Here is a 23,441-nt window from a genome sequence, read left to right as displayed (position 1 = left end):
TAGTGTTAGCTAGCAGAGATGTTCCCAAATGCTGAGGTGTAAATGCTATATGTACAATGCATGCTAACAAATATATATTGTTCAAGAATACTATATTTATCAAATATATATTCATCAAAAATACTGAAAAAATAAATTGTTTGGTTATTTTTAGGAGTGTGGCTGCATCACCCCTGCCTTCACTGGAAACTCACACCAGGCCACGCAGGTGTCGCTCCATTTTGAGTTCGACCGAGAATCATCCTGAGTAAGTACATATTTTATATTTTCCTAAAATATATTTAGTTTGAATCATTATTGCTTTGTATGACATATGCAAACAACTTTATCAATGACAATATTATTTGCTCAGCTGTAAATGGTGATGGTGTAAATGTCTGAGATGCATTATGGTCTATGGCCCATCAACAAACATTTATCTGTCCTATTGCCCATCAACAAATAGGCCTATAGGCTGTACAATGCATGCTAACAAATATATTTTGTTCAAGTTTATTCATCATCCTAAAATATATTGTTTGATTATTTTTAGGAGTGTGGCTGCATCACCCCTGCCTTCACTGGAAACTCACACCAGGCCACGCAGGTGTCGCTCCATTTTGAGTTCGACCAAGAATCATCCTGAGTAAGTACATATTTTATATTTTCTTAAATTATATTTAGTTTGAATCATTATTGCATTGTATGACATATGCAAACAACTTTACCAATGACACAATTAGTGATGTTCGTGTGTGTGTTTTATAAACAGATGTGATCAAGCACCTGCTCCAAAAGGGCAAAGGCAGCACACAGACAGTCCACCATGTCATGGAAGGATCAGACAGATAACGACACAGTTCCACAGACTCTGCGATTCCTGCCTGTACGTGAACCTGAACCTCAACTGAGGTCTTCTGACTCTCATTCTCCATGTAGTCTATTTAAAATGTTTTTCCCCAGACAGTGTTGTCAACTCTGTGCCACAACCCAAATGCTCAAGCTGCCAAGTCAATAGCCAAGGACGCAAATACAAATGGAGAGATGTAACCGTGAGTGAGATGTATCGCTACATTGGGCTCTTATTTTACATGGTAATGGTAAAGTTGCCCTCCATCATAGACTACTGGAGACAGAGCAGTATTTTCACAGTTCCTTTCCAGCAACAATTATGTCAAGGGACAGATACAGGAACATTTCGTGGAATGTACACAATCCGTAAGACATGCAAAGCATTTACATCTATTTTTGTATTGAGAGAGAGGCAACTTTTTTTGGGAGCCACGTTTTCACAAACCTCGTCCCTCGTCCTCAATGCTGGTGTATCGCTACATTAAGCTCTTATTTTACATGGCAATGGTAAAGTTGCCCTCCATCATAGACTACTGGAGACAGAGCAGTATTTTCACAGTTCCCTTTCCAGCAACAATTATGTCAAGGGACAGATACAGGACAATTTCGTGGAATGTACACAATCCGTAAGACATGCAAAGCAATTTATCATCCTAGTAGACATTTAGCTGTGGATGAGAGGACGGTAGCATGCAAAGCTAACACTGGGAGGACACAGTACATGAAAGCCATGCCAACTAAGTGGGGTTCAAGTTGTTTGTTCTTGCCGATTCCTCAAATGGATACACTATTATTGATTAATGCATAGTATTGTAGCCCTACAGGCTAGGATTTGCAGAACCCTACTGTAGTGTATTGTTTTTGTTGCAATCTTTATTTTTATACATACTGTACTGTATTGTTTTATTGTTACACAATTCCCTTTTAATGCTGTCCTTGCTAATGTGTATTTTAATAAACACAAAGGAAACACATTCTTTGTTGTAGTACTGTACTTCTCACTCAGATCCTGGCTCAGTGATCCACAGCTTATTATGTAATCGACAGCTCATTATGTGACCCATTGTCTCTGAAGCTGTCAGTCACATCATGTCGACGCCTCTTCGCATATGGCCTTTCAAAGTAGAAAGTGTTTTTAAATTTTAAATCAAAGTATTGTTTAAGGTGAATGAGCAGGCAGAATGATTTTCACATGATTAAAAATAAAAAAACCTACATTAGAAGCTCTGTTCTCAAAAAGTCTTGGGAAAACATGTTTACTATCGGTTTTGTGGCCTTATTTCAGTGAGTTTTATTTTTTGCTTTTTCAAAAACCACGATAAACCTTATTTTGTCAAAATACAAACACATATAAGTTGTTTACATATTATGGTAGCCCAGTTTGTTCTGAATACAGTGTAATAAGTCAATAATATATTTTAAAAGCAACTAAAAAGAACCAAATGTAAGAGCACGTCAAAATCTCTCAAGGGGTCAAAAACACCCTCAGACTCCAGAGGGTTAATGTCAAAATGCCATGACTCTTCCTCTGATATTCCAGATGTTTTCCTATCTTACCCATACATGAGTATATAATGCTTTAGTCTCACTGTGGTAAGCATCCTTTATGGTGGTAATTTTGACCAACAAATGGCTGTGACAATAGTCGTCTTTGTTTGAACCCAAAAGATATTCCCATGATCCTCCCATGCAAATAACATTGGTTTAAACATACTTTAACTGTGACATTATTTGACGTGTCACTGAAACTTGAATTGTGAATACATAGGGTTGTTTTTACTCTGGACAGGCAACACAGAAGACGCTGTGGGTTTACAGAATAATTCACGAGTCACTGTTATATGAACAATAAAACATTTTATTTTTGATTACCGGAAAAACTACAAAGATTTCAAATAATAAAATCTAATAGATGCAAACACACAAAGGTACAAATAATATTTCAAAATTATGTATATTTTAGCAAAGAAGGCACAGGTATTGCATTTGTATTTTTGTTATTATTAATAAATCTAATTAAACATTTCAGGAGTTTATTTTCTGTATGTGGTTTGAATTATCGGTTGTGGTGAGGGTTTTTGTGTGTGTGTGTGTGTGTGTGTGTGTGTGTGTGTGTGTGTGTGTGTGTGTCTGAGTTTTACCCTGTGCATCTCCCGGGATCTGATGTTTTAGGTGCCACCCAGTAAACTGCAGTGGATCCAGTAGAATGTGGAATAATACAATCAGAGACACAGGGTTTATTTTTTTAATGTTTATGTGCCAATGTAGCTTTCAAAATTACCAAAAAAAACAATGCCAAAGTCTCTGTGGTGCAATCGGTCAGCTTTGGCTGTTAACTGAAAGGTTGGTGGTTCGAGGCCCCTCAGGGACGTGATAGTGGCTTTTGTTAGACACCAAGTGCTGCCGTGCTGCACACCAACCTGAGCTGAGAGCAAGTGGAGGAACGAGTGACTGTTACTGGGTGGTGCGTCTTAGAAAAAGGCTTCTAGGTTTGAACAAGTTTAATACAAAACTAACTTTAAATATCAATATGATAAAAAATAAAAATGCTCCTGAATCCTGCATGTACACAAAACAGACCAATGAATCCCATTTAAAATGCTTTCAGTGATTCTACATCCTGCGTCTGATCTACACTGTTGACCAAATGTATTGGGACACGTGACTTTTCCACACCATATCTGTAAAGAGCTCCGTTTAGTCTAAATTTGACTAAAAAATAAAGAACAAAATGAGAGATAATATTTCCAGAAATGTTGCAGTGAGCAGAAATGGACCTTTCGCTAATGGTGTAGGAGACATCATCATTAGCCTCATGCTAGCCGGGTTTGCTAGTGCTGTTTTTGTGTTAGCTAGTTTCTTAGAATATTTAATTAAAGTTGACCAAAACCAAATACATTCGTCAGACACTTATATTGTGTTTATAACTCACTAAATGTAGAATATTTAGACTGAGGATGAAGACTATTAAAGCTAAGATTAGTTAGCCGCTCGTTAGCCTAGCTCAGTGGTTCTCAAAGTGTGGGCCTCTAGTGGAGAATAAAGATATGACAGGTGGGCGCAATGAACGGCAGGATTTATTTATTTATTTATTTGTTCTTCATTAATAAATTTCACTATGAATAAAGTTCATACACACAAAGCAGCACAAACAATGTTGTGAAAATCTATTCAATGGATAAATGTGTGACATTAATCACAAAAACAAACAAACAGGTCATTCAGCACAAACAGACAAAAACGAGATGGTAGGAGCAATAAACCAAAAATTCAGCTTTAAAGAAAATATAATTGTGGTTTGTGTTATCCTGTTCCTTTTGCCACATCTTATCTCTGAAACTTTTTAGATGTTGCTAAACTGAAAATTAAATACAGATCTCATCTCAATATTAAACATGACTTGAGAGTGACAGAATCAAGTCTACAACTCACTTGTTAAAAGATGTATGAAATGCATTTGCTCTATTTTACACAGATTGCAAAGTGACAGAAAGGCAAAGTGATAACACAATTACACCTTTCTTTTCTCTATTTTTGTTTTTGATGCTAGTTGATGATAATTTAGAATTGGATAGTTTAATAAAATAGACATTTTTTAACTTGAATTATTTCATTATCTTTTTTGAGGTGACAGAGGACAAGTGGGTTTAAAATCCACCCTCTGAAGTGGTAAATGGCAGAAAAGATTGAGAATCACTGCTAAAAAACACAAACAGAAGTCACATTAGTACAGAATGGAGCATAAAGCACGTCCGGATAGTGCCGCTAGAGGGCAGTGTGAGACTGAGAGTTGAGGATGTGAGCTGTGTGAAGCTGGGATCAATAGTCTGTTAAGGGGTGGGAAGAGGGAAAAGAAGGAAAGAAGGAAAACAGGAAAAGAGAAAGAAAAATTGAAAATGGAAGAAAAAGAAAAGGTAATGGAAACATGTCTTGCACATTTCTTATGGTTGTTGGCAGATTGATGTATATATTTTATAGCAAACTGCCTTTTGTGCTTCCCAGAGAGAATCTCTGATGTGAATGACGCTGGTTCGAATCCCTCAATAGTGCACACAAATACTGATGATGTGAATAAAAATACATCACTTGTCACTCATGTTCATTAATATCTTTGTGATTTGACTGATTTTTTACTGAAATTCCAATAAAGTGCATAAAATGCATGTTTATTTCTTTTGTTAATGTACTTATTTAACCTTTAACACTTTTTAACAAAAGTCTCTTTTCATTATATGGGACATGTTCTGTATTTATCTTTTATATTTATATTCTACTTAATAATAATAATAATAATAATAATAATAATGAGGATGATAATGGGTTCAGCAGGTTCACAGAATAATTCACGAGTCACTGTTCTATAAACAATAAAACATTTTATTTTTAATTACTGAAAATGCTACAATATTACAAATCAATGTATATATTAATAAAGGTTATTTAACAATAGATATAATCAAGTACAAAGATTTAAAAAATGATCCTAATTGGGTCTGAAACAACAACCTAATGATAAATAACTATAGATTATAATAGTAGTAAATCCACAAAAATAAATGGTAAAATAATATCAAGTCTCTGAGTGACTCAAAACACCAGGAAGAAATGGTTAAAGGAGCAGAACTGGAAGAAACAGCAGGTCTGGATGCAGATGAAGGACTGGCTGAAGGAGATGAACTTTGACTACCAGGCTGTAAAGACACATTGTATATTATGAACTTAAGCATAATAATGATGATGATAATGACATATGAAGATCTTTTTAAATTACAGGAATCTGCATTGGTACATTTACATTAGGTTTGGCTGCTGAATTGTTGCTGAAGGATCCACCAAACCGTGACTTTGTAAAATCATGTAAAATCACACATGTGCTGGAAATGTAAAGATCTGATTTCCCTTTTAAAGAAAACACAAATGATCTTCTATTCAATAAAAGACAATATGACTATAAAAGGCTTTGGGGACGTTCCAGAGATAATTGCGTGTGGAGTAAATACTGAAATATGAAAATAATGAATGAGCAGTGATAATGTAAGTGCAGGCTGTATAATGGTGGGGTGGAGGTAGAGGGCGCTACAGCAGTAGGAGTGGAGTAAAGCAGGTGGAACACTTGCAGCAGGTGGAACACTTACGACCTGGTAAAAGAACAATAAAGAGTGTGGAAAACAGGTTTTATTTACCTTTTATTCTTGGTATTTTTTACAGATCTAAATAAGAAGAAACATTGCAAAATCTAACATTCACACATTAATATGTTTAATCCACAATCATCTCTGTACACTAGTGAGAGTCTGAGGGCAGAAGTGAAGTGATATGAAACATATTCTTTTGAAACAAGAAGTTTCACAAGATCTTTTTGAACCTTTTTGATCTTGTAGAAAGCACAAGATGAATCATGTTTCCTAAAGAGATAATGTGAGTTTTAATGGACTTCCTCCTCGTCCCAGCAAAACAACTTTCACCTCAAGTAAAACAGATTATGTTTGTTTCTAACATTTCTTTCTATGCTGAAACACTTCTGTATATCGTTCACTTCACACAGTAAAGACTTAACAATAAACTACTATCACACATTGATGAAACGCTGTGAGCAGGATTTGAACCTGCGTGGGGAAACCCCATTGGATTTCAAGTCCAACGCCTTAACCACTCGCCATCGCAGCGGTGATGAAGTTTGCTGCAATGTCTTGACTTGTCTACAATTTCACCTAAAAAGAAACATTTAGAATTGAAAGTGTCTCTGACAGACTTTGGCACTTTTTCACCATTAAACACAAGACAGTTTGAGTCCCATTGAGTTTTCCTGCTGAGCACAGCACAATTCTTTAAGCACAAAAGAAGTGCAGATAATCCAGTTTCCAACATAATTGCTATACAGGTTTCACTTCCTCTTGAACTTCATTGTACCCTTAGCAATATGTGGGTTTATACAACACATTTACTGAGAGCTAAAACCCCATTAGATTTCGAGTCTAATGCCTTTACCTCTCGGGCCATCACAGCAGCAGATATTGTCTTTTATATTTTATATATTGTTTTTCAACAGGAACGTAACTACACGTGTCAGCATGTTAAAAACCTCACTTTTGCGGAACAGGACGGCGAGCTCTCAGTCGGAAAATCAGACCTCAAACATCATTTTTGCAACCACCTTCCGAACTGCACTGACTCAAGAACAAACCCTTAAAGCATTTTTCCCAGATGCACCACCTGCCAGCAACAATCACTCAGTCCTCCGCTTATGTTCAGTAGAGATGATCATGAAGCTCAGCAGCACTTTAGAGTCTAACTAAAGCCACCACAGGTCTGGATGGGTTTGAACTACTGACATTATGGATAACAGGCCATTGCAGTAATCGATTGCGGCACAGAGACCTGTCTTTGGAGTCTCCTTTAGTTTTTTGGATAAACCACATTCGGCTCTGGTTATTCTTAAACTGCCAGTCAGTAGCTGGCGTGTGTTTTGCATGAAGTCCATGTGACGTGGAGAATTAAATGATGTGCTCGGCGTAGAGCGTGAGATTCTTAATCTCAGCGTATTTAATTCCTTCCCCACATTGGGCAATAAAAAGCTTTTGCACTGGTGCACTGAGATGGCAAAGGTTTCTATTCATCTTGGTGACACCTTTCTGACGAGCACCGCCGAATCTGGTCATCCTTATTAAGCCGTACATAAAAAAAATTTCCAATTACAAGTTTTTTTTTCCAAGTTAACTTCAGACCCACAACATGGTTACTGGTGGAGGCACCAGAAATGTTGGATGTTTACGAGAAAAAGTCAGAGTTCATTTATAATTTTTTATTTATATATTTGTATTTGCAATTGAATGCTCTAAATGGGTTTAGTTTTCACAGAGTGCAATTTAAGCAATAAAATCTTTGTCTAAAAGGAAACAAATTACTTGTTCATTTTAAGAGACCGTCTTATATCCAATTACTCAAATAAACGATTGAGTAATTGGTAGAAACTCGATTACTAAAATAATCCCCAATTATAACTACTAAATATAGTGTGTGTGTGTGTGTGTGTGTGTGTGTGTGTGTGTGTGTGTGTGTGTGTGTGTGTGTGTTGTTATGTAGTGTCCTTGTAGATCTGGACTTTACTCACAGATGCTGAAGAAGCTTTAACTGGATTTTAAACTTTACTGGTTTCTCCTCCACAGCTGGAACTTGAGCTGCAGCTGGTTTCTCCTCCACAGCTGGAACTTGAGCTGGATGTGGGTGGACTCTGGATGTGGTGGTTCCTCTCAGTCTCACGCTCCTTATGAGATTAAAGTGTTGATGGAGCTGTAACACAACAGAGACACTGCTCTTACACACTGCTGTTAGTCTTTATGCCGACACCAGCAAAATTACCCCCTGATGCTGACTGAAATCCCCTTGTTACGTCCCATTGGATGTTTGTGTGTGTGTGTGGGTGTTTGTCTCTCTCTATTGGTTTACCTTCCTGTCAATTTCTCAAGGTTCCGCCCCCTTTGGACTGCAATTGGCTGGAGAGATAATCAGCGTGTGTGACCTGACTGCACCTGTGGCCAATCCAGTAAACTGTTGGGGTTTAAAAAGAGGACTGCAGGGACATTGGAGAGAGCACCATGAGCACCATTTGTTTTTGCTGTGTTGTGTTTGGAGCATTGCTTGCTTATTGTTTGTATCACATTCGTTGAATGTTATCGTGTTTGTTTTGAGTAATTTTATTCTAACAACAACCCTTGTGTTTTCCCCAGGAGTGTTGGGCAGGTAGTATGTCACGTGACTTACATCTTGCAACACGTAGGTGATACTATGTATAGAGACACTAGCTAGGAGTGTGTGCTACGTCTGTATTTTTGTTAGTTTAGAGTAGGTAAGCTAGTATAGGCGCGGAAGAATTCTGTTTAGTGTTAGGTTAGTGGTTTATTACTGAGGTAGTTGGTTTTGTTGTGTTCTTTTCTTTAGCGCCACTCTCCGCCTCTCTCTCCTGTGGGATTATTTATTATGCCTTGGTTTTTCTGATTAGTGTAAATATTGTGTATATACTCCATTCCTCCTGTTCCTCCTTGTGTGAATAAATCCTTTTATATTATACTCGGTTTACGTGTCCTTTTCCCTGGCCTATTCACAGAATGGATCACAGTATGAATGTTACAGCTTCACCCTAGACATATAAAAGAAGACGTAACATTTAATGGGGCTCCCGGCATCATCTTCCCAAATAGTTCAAAATACTGTGGCCATTTTGTGAATGCTGGTGGAATATGACCGTGTTTGAGTTGGTATAACGAGGTGACTTGTGGAATTACAGTAGTGTCTGTTTGCTGGCTGTGCATCGTGACCATGTTTAGCTTGTCGAATTTCATTGTTTCTCCTTCATTAGAGCAGATTGATCTTTGTCGGAAGCCAGATTTATTCCTGATAGCTGACCACTACCAGATCGTTGTTAATAGACAAGGTCTTAAAAGAGACATAAGAGTGAAATACTAGAGCGCTTGGTAGAGTTAAGAATACTCCCATGTCAGACACGGCTGAAGGCGTGGATACCGGTCAGGTTGGAAGCCGTAGTGACGTTGTTGTTGGGCCTCTCACTGTTGGAGATGAGGATCCACAGAGTGGCATAGCTGCTGCTGCAGTGGAGGGGCAGCAAGCTAAGGCGGCTTGCCGCCTTTGATCCATTCTCTCAGCTCTGTTGACTCTAGAGGATGCGCGACTGAAAGTCCGCCTGGCTCGGTTACAATCCGATGCCCAAGAGAGAGCTCAAACACGTCAGGCTGAGATAGCCATGCGTCTGAGGTGCGCAGGCTTGAAATAGAGGCTGACACGCAGGTAAGGCTGCGACAGCTGGATCTGGAGGCGATGAAAGGGCTGCTGCTGGGTCCGCTGGCCCGACCCAGAGTCTAATTCTTCTCCTCCGGTTGATTCATCCTGCCTCGTTTGGCGTCAGTAAGCATATTGCATTAGTACCCCAATTTAGAGAATCTGAAGTAGATTCTTATTTCAATGCTTTCGGATGCTGTTCCCTTAGTGGCCTAAAGATGTTTGGTCGCTTCTGTTACAATGTAAATTGTTTGGTAAAGCTCTGAAGTTTGCTCTAGCTTATCGCTAGAGGAGAGTTTAAACTATGAGACCGTAAAATCTGCTATCCTTCGTGCATATGAGCTAGTTCCAGAAGCATATAGGCAGAAATTTAGGGGCCATAAGAAGAATTCTACACAAACCTTTGTAGAGTTTGCTCGAGAAAAGGAATACTGTTCGATAAGTGGTGCACTGCTAGCAAAGTGAAAGATTTTGATTCGATCGAGAACTTGTCTTATTAGAAGAGTTTAAAGTTGTCTGCCGGAACGTGTTGTAGTTTACCTGAACGAACAGAAAGTAACTTCTTTGTCACATGCAGCTGTGTTAGCGGATGAGTTCGTTTTAACGCATAAGACTGTTTTCACTTCTGTACACGCTGAGAAAACTCAGAAGCTCTGTTTCTCTCCAATCACCACGTTTTCATTCTAGATCCAGTCCACGATCTCGGGAAAATCGTGAGTGTTTCTATTGCCATAAATCTGGTCACGTAATAGCTGATTGTTTGGCGTTAAACGTGCAATCCCAACCTAAAAGTGTTGGATTTGTAAAGACTCTTAACTCAGCTGTTGCTTTGCCTTGTGAAGAAAGGATTGATGACAGTTACACTCCTTTTATTTTTAAAGGGCTCATTTCTTTTTGTAATAGTGAGGATCAGAAAGAAATTAAAATGCTTAGAGACAGGTGCGATGCAGTCATTTATTGTGGCAGAGAAATTACATTTTTCTGAGGATACCTCCTGTGGTTCGAGTGTCATCGTAAAGGGTATTGAGATGGGTTGCTAAAAGTGCCGTTGCACAGTACATCTGCAGTGCGAATTATGTACCGGGTTTGTACGTGTTGCTGTTCGTCCTTCTCTTCCAGTAACCGGTGTTGACTTTATCCTTGGGAATGATTTGGCGGGTGGTAAAGTTTTAGAGGTTGTTGATAAACCTGATATTTTCTGTCAGTCAGAGGATGTGATTAACTCTGATGTTTTTCCTGCATGTCTTGTTACTGCTCAGTCTCGAAAGATGGGTGATGTAGTTGATTTGTCTGATTCGTTTATTCTTCCACTTTTCTCTGATGGGAAACCTGAAAATTGTGATGTATTTGAAGAACACAAGGATAATTTGAAGAGTTCTAAAGTAGCTGTGAGTGATGTAGGTTTGTCTAAGCTGTCTATATCTCGAGAGGAAATTATTGCTGCGCAGAAAAAGGACAAATCTCTAGTTCTTAATTTTAATTCCGTTGTTTCTTCTGATGTGATTAAAGACCAGAAAGTTGCCTATGTTATTGACAATGGCATGTTGATGAGAAAATGGTCCTCCAAAACAGAAATGGATTTAGATTGGAATACAGTGTATCAAATAGTTGTTCCCTCTCCTTATCGCCAGCTTGTTTTATTTCTAGCGCATGATCATCCACTTGACATCTTGGAGTAACAAGACTTACAATCGTGTTCTGAGACACTTCTTTTGGCGAGGTTTAAAAAGGATGTGGCAGTTATTGTCGTGCTTGTCATGATTGTCAATTGGCTGGAAAGCGAATCAAGTCATTCCATCTGCTCCACTGGTCCCCATACCAGCCATTGGTGAGCCGTTCGAACATGTGGTTGTAGACTGTGTTGGGCCGTTGCCAAAAACAAAATCGGGTAACCAGTATTTGTTAACTATCATGTGTATAGCTACTAGATTCAGAGGCGATACCATTAAGAAAATCACTGCTCCTGTTGTTATTAAGGCCTTAGTGAAGTTCTTTTTGCAGACAGCTAGAGACTGGGATGAGGAGTTCCTCTGGTTTTGTTTGCTGTAAGAGAAACTGTACAAGACTCTCTTGGGTTTAGCCCAGCCGAGCTAGTTTTGGTCACCAGGTAAGAGGGCCCTCAAAGTTCTTAAAGAACAGATGTTGTCAGTTGATTCCAGTCCAAAGCAAATGTTCTGGATTATGTGAGTAATTTTCGTGATCGTTTGCATGCTGCTTGCTCGCTTGCTAAGGAGTCTCTACTCACTGCGCAGAAGGGCATGAAGCTCAGGTATGACTGTAAAGCGGTTCTTGCGTTCTTTTCGCCAGGGATCAGGTACTAGTATTTTACCAGTTCCCGGATCTTCTTTGTCTGCTCGTTTTATGGTCCTTACGTAGTGAAAAGAAAATAAGCGAAACAGACTACATGATCAATACACCTGATAGAAACCAAACTCGTGTTTGCCACATAAACATGTTAAAGGCTTACTATGCTAGGGAGACGCAGAAAAAGCTTGGAAAAGACTGAAGAACCAGCCGTCTCTTCTGTTGTTGTAACGGTGGAGCAGATTTCATCTCCGATGTGTCTGCTAACAGATGCCGTGGGACTGCGTAATGCTGCTCAGCAATGCAAGGTTGATAAATTCTGAGATGTTAAGGAATTTAGATTCTTTTCTTCAGCACATGTCTATTGACCAGAAAGCGGACATTGTTAAATTAATCTCTGACTTTAACTGTTTGTTTAGTGATGTTCCTAAACTTACGAATGTTTTGCAGCATGACATTAAGGTAACGATGCTGCCGATTAAACAACTGCACAGCGTTAATTCAGTAAAGAGATCCATGCGTCAGGAGGTGAATTATTTACTAGAGACTGGTCTAGCCAAGCACAGTTATAGTCCATGGAGTTCGCCTTGTTTACTGTTCCTAAGCCAGATGGTACGTTTAGGTTTTGTCGGATTTCCGTAAAGTAAATGCAAGTGATTGCCAGACAGTTATCCATTACCCCGTATGGAGGACTGTGTCGATAATATAGGATCTGCCTGTTTTGTGAGTAAGCTTGATATGTTAAAGGGCTACTGGCAGGTTCCTTTGACTCCCGAGCATCGGAAGTTTCTGCATTTGTAACCCTGACAATTTTCTTCAGTATACTGCCATGGCTTTGGTCTCGAAATGCGCCTGCATTTTCAACGTCTCGTGAACATAGTATTAGCAGGTGTACCAAATTGTAATGCATACCTTGATGATCTTGTTATTTACTCTGCAGATTGGACATCACACATGAGTTCATTGAGAACAGTGTTACGTCTTGCAAACGCTAATTTAACGCTTAACTTGGCTAAGTGTGAATTGCCAAGCTACGGTTACTTATCTTGGAAAAGAGGTGGGTCAGGGACAGGTGCGACCTGAAGCCAAGGTCATGGCTATTTGAATTCAACTCGTAGGGAGTTGAGACGATTTTGGGGATGGCTGGCTATTATAGAAATTTCTGTAAAAACTTCTCGGTTATTGTCAGCCTCTTCTTTGTTAGTCCATCTAAATCTTTGATTGGTCCGTTAAGTGTCAGTATGCGATGGATTGTGTAAAGACTCTTTTATGTAATACCCTGTTCTTCTGGCTCCAGATTTCTCTCAAGGTTTTAAACTAGAAATTGATGCAAGCGCTGCTGGAGCTGGCGCTGTTCTACTGCAAGAGGATGTACATGGTATAGATCACCCTGTTAGCTACTTTTCACGAAAGTTTAATAAACACCAGTTAAATTATTCCACCATTGAAAAGGAAACTCTTGCATTGTTGCTTTCTATACAACATTTGAGTATATATCGGATCCAGTAGTTTACCAATCGTTGTTTACTGACCATAACCCACTTGTGTTTCTATCCCGTATGTACAACCAGAATCAGCGTTTGATCGGTGGTCTCTAATAGTCCAGAATTATAATCTGGAAATTAGACATAAAAGGGATCTGAGAATGTTTTGCAGATGCTCTTCGAGAGTTTAGAGATGTCCTGCTGGTTGGTTCTTAAAGGGTGGGAGTGTTACGTCCCATTGGATGTTTGTGTGTGTGTGTGGGTGTTTGTCTCTCTCTGTTGGTTTACCTTCCTGTCAATTTCTCAAGGTTCCGCTTTGGACTGCAATTGGCTGGGGAGATAATCAGCGTGTGTGACCTGACTGCACCTGTGGCCAATCCAGTAAACTGTTGGGGTTTAAAAAGAGGACTGCAGGGACATTGGAGAGCACCATGAGCACCATTTGTTTTTGCTGTGTTGTGTTTGGAGCATTGCTTGCTTATTGTTTGTATCACATTGTTGAATGTTATCTTGTTTGTTTTGAGTAGTTTTATTCTAACAACCCTTGTGTTTTCCCCAGGAGTGTTGGGCAGGTAGTATGTCACGTGACTTACATCTTGCAACACGTAGGTGATACTATGTATAGAGACACTAGCTAGGAGTGTGTGCTACGTCTGTATTTTTGTTAGTTTAGAGTAGGTAAGCTAATAGAGGCGCGGAAGAATTCTGTTAAGTGTTAGGTTAGTGGTTTATTACTGAGGTAGTTGGTTTTGTTGTGTTCTTTTCTTTAGCGCCACTCTCCGCCTCTCTCTCCTGTGGGATTATTTATTATGCCTTGGTTTTCTGATTAGTGTAAATATTGTGTATATACTCCATTCCTCCTGTTCCTCCTTGTGTGAATAAATCCTTTTATATTATACTCGGTTTACGTGTCCTTTTCCCTGGCCTATTCACAGAATGGATCACAGTATGAATGTTACAGCTTCACCCTAGACATATGACCAAACCCACACTTTATATTAATCTGAGGGTCCAGGGTTCAAGTCCCTGTTCTGGCATTAAAAAGCCAACGGCTTTCTGATTCTTGGTGGTGGGAAAATCCAAAGCTTGTTTGAATCTTCCCTTGACGTCAAAATTTTATGAGATTTTTTTTCTTGCACAGAGTACAGGCTCTGACATTTCCACATGCTTTACAAGTCTTACCCATACAGTAGCAAATTATGGTTTAGTCTCACTGTGGTAAGCATCCTTTATGGTGTGAATTTTGACCAACCAATGGCTCTGACAATAGTCGTCTTTGTTTGAACCCAAAAGATATTGCCATGATCCTCCCATGCAAATATCATTAGTTCAAACATACTTTGACTGTGACATTATTTGAGGTGTCACTGAAACTTGAATTGTTAATACATCTTATTCACTATTTGCAGAGTTATCTTTTTTTCAGCTAGAGCAAATTGACAAAGTTTGGTAACATGTTATAGGAGGGTTATAATGTACTAATGTTTATTTGATGAGACAGACTACACTTTGGACAAATTCAAAGTCTCCACATTGGACAATGAAAGATAGAGCAGCTGCTAATAAAGGCCAAAAGGAAGAGTCCAGCAACCATGACCTCGACGTGATTCGAACACGCAGCCTTTTAAGGTGCTTTTTATGTGAGTTATACATAGTCACATTTTTCAACTTGCCTGCTTCCTTGAATACTGATGTTGGACATGAAAAAGGGGATAACCTTCATGGTGGGCGTCTTGCAAAAAAGGCACATTAAACTATTGGAAAAATTCAAGAAACTCCTGAGATTCTGAGCAAGCACAGAGACAAGTATTTTATTGAGGCCAGGTGTCGCAACTGTTGTAGGTTCGAAGCAGGTACCTGAGCAGAGCCCGGATTGCTCAGTCGGTAGAGCATCAGACTTTTAAACACGTTCCTATTTTGTCTGTTCAGTGTCTATCATTGATCTTTATGATGTGTGTATGTAAGGTACACAGAAAGTCTTTGTGTGGGTTCACACATCTCTGGTTAGTATGTTTTCTTACCCAATCAGGAACAGTATTAGCTCAGGTTTTTTCAGTGTGTATATATATACTTGTCTGTTATCTGCAATAAACTGAAGAAGAACATATGCTGCATTCTGTGTGCTGTGTGATTCTTCCCTGAACAGAAAAGACACCACGGACATAAAGATCGTATGGAAAACTTTCAAGAATAAGTTTTTGATGGGTATGATAAAATCTAACAATATCTAAAAGATCAGTAAAAGAAAGGATGCGTGAAAAAATGTGTGTTGCTAAAGGTTTAATTTACCTTTTTATAATATTTATTTATTTATATTTGTAATAGAAATAGAAATGCATACTGCATTAATTGCACTTTAATAAAATTAGTGTTGTTAAAATGAGTTTAGGTTATAGTTTTATTAACACGTTTATTTAGAAAGTGTTTTTAAATAAAGGACATTATATAAAGGTCAACCCAAAGATGTTAAGCTTTCTTCATGAGCCATTTATACTTTTGCATTTGTTTTGTAGATACTGTCAAAACACAGAATTTGGCTTAATTTCAAAACACCGAAAATGTGTAGGAAAATGCACAAGAATCTGTATTTCTTGACTTTGAGTGAACAAAAAGCTGATCTGCTTCAGGCACTTGGTGACGGCTGGAGGAACAGGCTTTGTGAGGTCTTTTTCCATGATTCCAAAGCGTTCAGAGTGACTTTGGGGTTGCTGGGTGCCAGATCACGAGTGGCATAAACCACTGCGAGCTGCAACTCCCAGAAATCTGCACAAAATCCATCATAAAATTAGGACTTGCTGAAGCACTTTCCTGTTGATAGAGAACTAAAATCAGAGAATAAAGATAAAGATTGATAAAGGACTTGTTTATTTAATCCTTTAGTGATCAGTTACACTTTTTGCCAGATCCTCGACTGATGCTGCCATGTTTTTCTGTACTTGTTTATTCTTTATGTCTGTGTTTGAAATACAAAGGAGAATAATTATTTCATTATTGTTTTGATTTCTAATGAAAATAAAGTCACTGTCAGAAGTGGGATTTGAACCCACGCCTCCATGTGGAGACCAGAACACTCAGTTTCCTGGAATGTATAGAAGCTTGAGTCTGGCACCTTAGACTTGCCATCCTGACATACAAGCATGTGTCTGATCCCTTAGTGGCTGATAAAACTATTTTTTACAAATTTTGTCTACTTGTTTGTCTTATCTATCTATCTATCTATCTATCTATCTATCTATCTATCTATCTATCTATCTATCTATCTATCTATCTATCTATCTATCTATCTATCTATCTATCTATCTATCTATCTATCTATCTATCTATCTATCTATCTATCTATCTATCTATCTATCTATCTATCTATCTATCTGTCTGTCTTTCCACAATTGAAACCATCTACTTGTTTATTCTGTATGTCTGTGTTTGAAAGACAAACAAATTAATTTATATTTTTGTTTTGATTTCTAATGAAAATAAAGTCACTGTCAGAAGTGGGATTTGAACCCACGCCTCCATGTGGAGACCAGAACACTCAGTTTCCTGGAATGTATAGAAGCTTGAGTCTGGCCTTCAAATTGCTCTGTCTGTCATATATTTTTCTAAATGCCTATCTGATAGCTTGTCTTTAATCTAATGTCTGTCTGTCTATCTATCTATCTATCTATCTATCTATCTATCTATCTATCTATCTATCTATCTATCTATCTATCTATCTATCTATCTATCTATCTATCTATCTATCCATCCATCCATTCATCTGCTGCTTGTCAGTATTAACTGTTATTTTCCGCTCTGTCTGTCCCACTATTAGATAAACATCTACTTGTATCCTCTGTATTTCTTGTTTGAAAGACAAAGGAAACAATATTTTTTATATTTTTCTAATGAAAATAAAGTCACTGTCAGAAGTGGGATTTGAACCCACGCCTCCATGTGGAGACCAGAACACTCATATTCCTGGAATGTATAGAAGCTTGAGTCTGGCACCTTAGACTGATCCTGGCTGCTGTGTTTCTTAAGGCTGATAAAACTATTTTTACAAGTTTCTGTCTACTTGTTTGTCTTATCTATCCTTCTATTTGTGTGTTTCTTATTTATGTAAGTCTTTTGTTTTTCTGTCTGAATGCCTATATACCTGCTCATCTTTCCTATCGATTAATATCTATCTATTTAATCTCCATCACTGCTTGAGACAAAAGTACACACATCCTTCTTGTGTACAGATATTCATGTTTTAAAAGACTCTGGTAAAAGTTGAAGTTCTGACTATACTTTTTTACTGAAGTTACAGTGAAGAAGTTTGGGCTTTGACATGTACTTAATTAGTAGTAAAGGCTTTGTTTTACTTGTTTCAGTGTCACACTGGTAACTGGACCTCACATCTATTAATGTTGTCAGTCGATTCAAATATTTAATCGCTGTTCTAAATGTGAAGAGATGACAGAGATGGCGCCCCTATCTCATGCTTTACAAAAGCACAGCATTTTGTTGTTATTATTATTGGGTACAAAAAAGTAGAGCCTTTACATATTTGAATGATGTGTTGCTCTGTTCGATCAAAAGACAGTAATTTATGTTCGTTTTGTTAGTTGTTTTGTGCTATAAAAATAGCACAAAAGCTCCATGTTTAACCCCAGACAGTAAAATGGCAATGCGCATCATGGCTGATTTCAGTGCTGATTTGAGATTTGGCGCATCAGTAAAACAAATGTTTTGATGGATGTGCAGAATCGGAAAACCTTCCGTAACCATGGTTGAGTGGATCAGCAGCACTTTTAAAGTCAACACCGTGATAATTAAACCACGAACGAAATACATCTGCTACTGTTGCATGTTCACCATATGACCTAGACATGCAAGAAAAGTCAAAGCCTGGCTGTCAGGATGGCTGAGTTTTTTAGACAAAAATAGTCCATTTAACATCACTGGCTTGAACACTTGTTTTGTTATCATGATAGCTGAGCATGATCTCTCATTTAAACAGGATCTGGTTCAGAATGGCACAAATTGACTGTGTGGCTAAATCTGTGTGTAAATAAAGTGCAAAGGGAAAAAATGCAACATCCGTTCCTAGTATCCTGAGTTATTCAAGATATATATAGTTATTCAAGACATTTTAACTTGTATTTTGAAAGAAGTATGTGGATATTTTAAGAAAGGAGTTGAATCAAAGAATGGGAATGGGCTTAATAAAATTGCTATACAAGAAAACAGATCTTAAAAACTACAGACCAATCACTATGCTGAATACTGATTTTAGGATTTTATCCAAAATCTTAGTCAACAGACTGAAGGATGCTGAGCATAATTAAAACTAACCAAGTTACGTGTGTAAAGGGTAGAGATATAGCAGACACAACAATTAGTATAGAAGATATGATAAGATACATGTGTGAGCAGAATAAAGATGGTTTTATTATCAGTTTAGACTTTGAGAAAGCGTTTGACAGGGTGGAACATAGTTTCTTATTTGACGTTTTAAAGAGGTTTGGGTTTGGAGAACATTTTATTAAATGGATTAGGATCTTATACAAAGGTGCAGTAACAAAAATTAAATGTAATGGATTTTTAACACTGTGTTTTAAAATAATCAGATCAATAAGACAAGGATGCCGCTGTCAGCACTTTTATATTCTCTAATTGTGGAACTTTTAGGACTAACAATAAAACAAGAGCAAGGAATAAAAGGATTAGGCATGAAGAATGATGAAGAAAACAAGGCGGCATGGAAAGCAACAATGGGTTTTTTTTTTAAATAAGTGTAGCAACTTCTTCAACAATCTTGGTGACAACATACTGTGGATGAAAAGAAAGAATTGAATGACGGAGGGGTTGCCAGACTTTTATAAAGAACTCTTGAGGGCCTGGGGCACATTTTATCTCATGTACATTTTAATCCACAAGGAAGAGAACATTTTAAATCAGCCTTTATTCTTAAACAATGGCATTTTAAATCAGGGGAAAAAGATATTATTTAAGAAATGGTGGGATGTGGGTATTATGAAAGTAAGAGATGTTTTATATGAATTCAAAGAGGGTTTTTACCAACACAATACATTGTGGACATAATGGAGGAGGCAAAGGAGGATTTTAGCAGACAAGAAATAGAAAATAAATATGATGTAATCAAGAACTCTATACCTCAAGAATGGCTAAAAAGAATTGAAAACATGGAAGAAGGCAAAGGAGAAAAAGATGTGAATGTGAGTCTTGGGGGAAAATTGTTTGCTTTTAAAACATGTTCTGTGAAAATGTTGTATTGCCTTTTTAGAGACGCTGTTTTTAAGAGACCTGTTGCAAATGAATATTGGTTGCGCACATTTAAAGATTTAAAAGAAGACAGCTTATGGAGGAATATAAAGAGGAAACTTATACAAAGTTGCAGAACTTAAAATATTTTATCCGACATAAGGCTATTTTTACAGATGCAATTAAAAAAAAAAATTGGAATGGAACAGTCCGCTTCATGCAAAGTTTGTAATGATGATGCTGAGGGATTTTTACACCTGTTTTTATACTGTAAAGAATTAGAGGATTTTAATGGGAAATGTAAAAGAATGATGGTAAAATTGAGAGCGGAAGATGATGATGATATGGAATGGAATAAGGTGATGATGTTGGGCTTTGAGAAGAAAAGAAAAACAAAACGCTTTTGAATCTACTTGTGATGTTGATGAAGAGTGCAATATGGGAAAGACGGGTGGTAGCAAAGAGAGAATAATTTTTAATGGATGTCTGGTTTGTTTTTAAAAGGAAATTTGAAAGGAATGTTGAATACTTGTTCTATTATTTTAAAGAAGATGGACATATAGATGAATTTGACAGTTTTTACGCAGGAAGTCACTAAGGTTTTAAAAGATTCAGATTGAAGAATGTCATTTTAACAAAATGAAAAGAATGTCAAAATAATTGTGATTTTTATGCTCTGGGAGGTTGAGAGCCTTTTAACCTGATGTATTTTCACTTGGAAATGTAGGTTAAGGGGATGAACTGCGAATCCATTGTGCTTTACATGCGTGTTCCACCCAACTATTTCTATCCTGAGCTTCAGGATATAATGATTGTCAGTAAAGCCATACTTGACTGTTTAGAGGAAATTCCAAAGCTGTGTGGTTTGCGTAAGCATTGCGACATCTTGCCTCCAAAGGCTTTCCTAGGGATTGTGGCTCCCCTTCTTTCTTGCTGTCCACTTAAATGCCTCCAGTGGCATCAAGAGCCCAACTGAGACAACAAACCAAATTTACCATTGGCAGATGACGCAAGTGTGCCGCTACCTTTAGAGGAATTTCTGAAGCTGTTTTTGTTGCTGTCTATTTTGTAAAGGTTGTCTGTTTCCATGATGGATCGTCGCAGCTGTGGCAAAACAACAGTGGCAAAAAAACTTGCGTCTGAATCCTGTTATTATATGTGGATGATTGTTGACAATCAGAGGGAAATGCAATGGACTGCCAATTCTGCACAGCCTGTTGTGTGTTTTTGTATCACTTTGTTCTCAAACAAAAGTCTTTTGTTAAGTGTGTTTCATGCATGCCACTGACATTATGGCCGGCTGCAACAGCATCTCCTCCACAAGCTGGCAGTCCTATCTCAGCGTATAACTCCTGGTAGCTTGGCTGAGCGGTCTTAAGCGCTGGATTTAGGCTTCAGTCTCTTTGGAGGTGTGGGTTCGAATCCTGCCACTTTTATAATTTTGGTCAAATAGAGTAGATCTTCTTCCGTCAATACTGCAGATGTTGATCAACGGGTCCAAAGCCTAGATCCGTCGAGATCAAGGATCACTGTAAATGCTAGTCAAAAGGTGCTTGTTTTAGCTCTATGTTAAACAGTCTCACGAGCTCTTGTCAAATAGAATACAAAGGTTATCCTGCACTGCACACAGTTTTTCTTTCAGTTTGTCAAGTTTAGCCTTTTTTAGTCAAAAAGTAATGATTTGTATTTATTTCTCTGAACAACCAGATAGGTCCAAAGCACACATACTAAGCTTATTTTCAGAAAACAATAAAGGACTGGATTATGCAGATCAGTGTACTCTGTACAGCATTGTTGTGAAATCTGTCCTTTTCACTTGTTCACATTATGCAATACACTGATTTACTTTTATGTGACACTTTTTCTTTCACAAACGCTGTAAATAAGAGTGTCATGGTTCATCAATGATCCATCTCCTAATTGAATTATCAAAATAAAATGCCACTATAGAAACAAAAAAATAAGGAATCTGAGGATACTAGCAGATTGACATTGCATTCTTTTCCCTTTGCACTTTATTTACACACAGATTTAGCCACACAGCTGCACACTTTTGTGCCATTCCTGGAACCAGATTCTGTTCAAATAAGAGACCATGCTTAGCTATCATGATAACAAAACAAGTGTTCAAGCCAGTGATGTCAAATGAAAGCTAGACTGGTGTCTCACAGCAAGGTTTTAACTATTTTTGTCCAAAGACATGCTCAAGCATTTGGATGAGTCTTTGATATTCAGTGAAATTTTGCAAAGATATTTCAATATAAGACAAGCAGCAGAAGACTTCAGCATTATCCAAGCAAACTGTACAATTGAATCAGAATGTTCAATAGTTTTCGCTCATGTTCTTTCAGAATCAACTCAGTATCAGTATCAACTCAACAAGTCTCCGCTGCATGGGCTCAGTTAAAAAAAACTGACCAACAAGGCTGCCCATCTGTCAGAAGTGGGATTCGAACCCACGCCTCCAGAGGAGACTGCAACCTGAGCGCAGCACCTTAGACCGCTCGGCCATCCTGACATGTGACCATGACCATGTCTAGGTCATATGGCGAACACGCAAATGTAGAAGACGTATTTCGTTTGCGGTTTAATTATCTACGCGGACTTTAAATAGTTCTGCTGCACTGTTAAAGAGCTGTATTCTGGCAGAACAATCTGTGGGGAATTTGAAAGACACTAAGATCACAAATGTAGTAGGCATGATTTTAACATGGTGCAGGGAGACCCAAACGGATTTTAGGTCCGCCACCTTATCCTTTCAGCCATGATTATGGAAGGTTTTCCATGATCCCTGCACATCCATCAATGAGTCAACTGGTGCTTGGATGCATCAAAAGGAAACCAATGGCAATCTTTCTGTTTGGTGCACAAAATAGGCAGGTCATTCGAATCCAGCATTTGTCCTTTTCACCCATGTACTCCTCTCTGCTATTCACATGGGAGCACTACATTCTTAACCCTATTCCCAATGAAAAGGGGCTCATATAAAATTAGGTGGCATTTATTAAATGTATGACTTAGGCCTAACTGTCCTTAGGCTAGCTGAAAATGTGCATATAGGAAGATGCTGAACACAGAATTCGGATACCTCGATGGCATTATGTGTTCAGATTGCCATTGAGGAATGGGACTGAGGTATTAAACAGGTAACAGTTAGCAGAGGATGGTTTCGATCCATCGACCTCTGGGTTATGGGACTATAAACTGAAGTAGAAATAATGTTTGAATAAATGTACAGATGTTATTTTCAAATGCAAATGTACTTTTTGGATTCTATGAATAAGTGTGTCAGTTATGATCGAGAATGTGTTGTTGTGAATATTTTAATTGTTTGACTATAATTTGACTATAATTGAGTATAAAAAACAGTTTGTGTGCCTGCTGTTCTGGTGGACGATGTTCTGTAGCGGCAACAGTTGGATGAGAGAGTGGGCTCGGTGTGTGGGGTCCAAAGTGATTCTCTTAGCCTTTGCTCCACTCTGGAGGAGTAAAGATCTTGGAGGTTGGGCAGTGGGGCACTGATAATCCTCTCAGCAGTCCTGAACGTCCGCTGAAGCCTCCTGGTGTCTGATTTGGTAGCTGAACCAAACCAGACAGTTATAGAAGTACATTTTAGTAGCTTCAGGTAATAAGCTAGAAGAAAAAAAACTATATGTATATTGTTACATATTAATAGCTACTCATCACTAGCTACATATTGTAGTTAAGTATAACTAGGGATTATTAGACATGGTCCTTTCATGTGGATTGAGACGGATGTGCGATCGTGTCTTTATGGAA

At 38.1% G+C, this 23,441-nt stretch overlaps 1 non-coding gene across 1 annotated transcript; it reads right to left on the bottom strand.

The window, feature by feature from the left end:
• Positions 1–22,096: 22,096 nt before the first annotated feature.
• Positions 22,097–22,179, bottom strand: trnal-cag. The gene has a single exon. It is a non-coding gene; the product is annotated as a tRNA-Leu (tRNA).
• Positions 22,180–23,441: the final 1,262 nt, after the last annotated feature.

This window comes from Silurus meridionalis, chromosome 3, assembly GCF_014805685.1.
Source record: "Silurus meridionalis isolate SWU-2019-XX chromosome 3, ASM1480568v1, whole genome shotgun sequence".
In the NCBI taxonomy this organism is placed as follows: Eukaryota; Metazoa; Chordata; class Actinopteri; order Siluriformes; family Siluridae; genus Silurus; species Silurus meridionalis.
Note: the sequence above shows the minus strand (reverse complement) of the source record. Positions and strands in the feature narration are given on the sequence as shown.